This window comes from Mandrillus leucophaeus, unplaced genomic scaffold, assembly GCF_000951045.1.
Source record: "Mandrillus leucophaeus isolate KB7577 unplaced genomic scaffold, Mleu.le_1.0 Scaffold126, whole genome shotgun sequence".
Lineage (NCBI taxonomy): Eukaryota > Metazoa > Chordata > Mammalia > Primates > Cercopithecidae > Mandrillus > Mandrillus leucophaeus.
This window is the reverse complement of record NW_012100987.1, coordinates 3891266-3893592: the sequence shown is the minus strand read 5'-3', so window position 1 is coordinate 3893592 and position 2327 is coordinate 3891266. Positions and strand designations below refer to the sequence as shown.

At 41.1% G+C, this 2327-nt stretch overlaps 1 pseudogene; it reads left to right on the top strand.

The window, feature by feature from the left end:
• The first annotated feature begins 1087 nt into the window (after window positions 1-1087).
• Window positions 1088-1540, top strand: LOC105533545 (annotated as a pseudogene).
• Window positions 1541-2327: the final 787 nt, after the last annotated feature.

Below are 2327 nucleotides of genomic sequence, written 5' to 3'. Positions count from 1 at the left end.
TGCTGTGAGCTGTTATGTTGTTATTGTCAGACTTGGAGAGGGCACGAGTTCAAGCCTCCTGTCTGGCACCAAAGCCTGAGCTGCCTACTAAATTACATTAGAGTCGACAGGATTCTTGGGGATTATCTAAGATAGTGGTTTTCCAAAGTATGGGATGGGTATGAAATGAGGTGGTACACAGGGACGTTGCATTGAAAATGCATTAAATACCATAGTGAAGAAGTTGATTTCAATCCTCTTCTCATCCTTCTGGTAACATCTAGAGGAAATGCAGTTCTGTGTTCTGACACTTGCTCATCTGCTTTACTTTTTTTTTTTTTTTTTTTTAGAGACAGAGTCTCTGTCACCCAGGCTGGAGTGCAGTGGCATGATCTCAGATCACTGCAACCTCCGCCTCCCAGGTTCAAGTGATTCTCCTGCCTCAGCCTTCTGAGTAGCCAGGATTACAGCTGTGCACCACGATGCCTGGCTCATTTTTGTATTTTTAGTAGGTGGGGTTTCACCATGTTGGTCAGGCTGGTCTCAAACTCCTGACCTCAGGTGATCCACCCGCCTCAGCCTCCCAAAGTGATGGGATTACAGGTATGAACCACCACGCCCGGTACTCATCTGCTTTTCTATAGAAGGAAAAGTAGGTGTTAGAATCATAGCTTTAAAAGACAATACCTAGCAAAGATATAATTCCATATTTAATTGTAATTATTTTTACAGCTATGGGGAAATAATGCTGGTTTTCCACTTAAGTAGTCATGGATATTTTAATTCTCAAAGTGCATGCAAAATAAAGGTATTGCTGTTAGAATAAAAAGGTGGTTTGCTAGTAGGAGAGTAGGTAGATTCACTTCTAAAAAAACAGGTGAAATATATATGTGAAAGTAAAACTATCTGAACAACCTCTTTAAAGGCTTTTGATAAAACTTTCCAAGTGTACATCTGGTGATTTATTGCTTTAGGTAATCAGAGGTCACAGTGTGGACTGCTTCTGATATAACATGCATGAATGTTCCCTCAGCTACTGGGGAGCCATAAAATACCTCAATATTCTGGCCTTTTGGCTGGAACCGCCATCTTTCAATGATTTGCCAAAATGACAAACACAAAGGGAAAGAAGAGAGGCACCTGATATATGTTCTCCAGGCCTTTTAGAAAACAAGGAGTTGCCCCTTTGGCCAGGTATATGCGAAATCTACAAGAAAGGTGATGTTGTAGACATCAAGGGAATGGTTACTCTTCAGGTGTTACCATGGCAAAACCGGAAGAGTCTGTAGTGTTATCCAGTAGGCTCCTGACAGTGTTATCAACAAACAAGTTAAGGGCAAGATTCTTGCCAAGAGAACTAAGAACACATTAAGTACTCTAAGAGCTGAGACAGCTTCCCGAAACATGTGAAGGAAGATTATCAGAAAAAGAAGTCAAAGAGAAAGGTACTTAGGTGCAACTGAAGCACCAGCCTGCTCCACCCGGAGAAGCACACTTTGTGAGAACCAGTGGGAAGGAGTCTGAGCTGCTGGAACCTATTCCCAATGAATTCAAGGCATAATAGTGTTAAAATAAAAGACTTCTGAACTGTTAAAAAAAAAAATCTGCCCTATTCTAATGGACAGTGTCACTTGTTAACAGATTTCCTGAGACTGCTATTTAGGGCTGTCACATGCATCATCTTTTTTACAACATTTACAATACTCCAATCTGGTATATATGAGCCCCAAGAGGGAATTTCATAAGAGATGCTGTTGTTGTTAGAACTGGGTTTCTCTAGTATAGCACCTCTGGAAAGGGAATGACTTTAACCTGTTATTTCTTTACATTGTTGTAATTAAAAAGTAGTAATATAGATCTGCTGAGATGCTACAAAACTTCACCAGCCTACCATCATCAATGATATATTCCGTAAGAATGGGACCATCCTGGGAAAGAGAAGCATCTGTCACTAGTCTTCTATTAAATTCTCAGCATCTACATCCAGCGCTTCAGCTACCACTTTGGCCATCTGATTTTCAATCTCCTTCATCTCCTTTGCCAACTATGCCTCTTCATCCCATGAGATGATGTATCGTAACAAGCACTAAGGTGTGTGGGCTCCAGACTCAGTTTGCCAGCGTTCAAATCCTGGCTCTACCACTTCTGAGATTTAAGTTGTATACCACTTCGTGCCTCAGCTTCCTGACCTATAATAGGATGATGCTATCTATCCCTTGTGGTTGCTGTAAGCCTAAAGGTTGAACAATTTGATCTATTAAAAGACCAAAACCAGTGCCTTGCATGCAGCAAGTTCTCAATGTTAGTTATTTTCCAACCACGTGGTACATGTTGTTTCCTGGATGCCC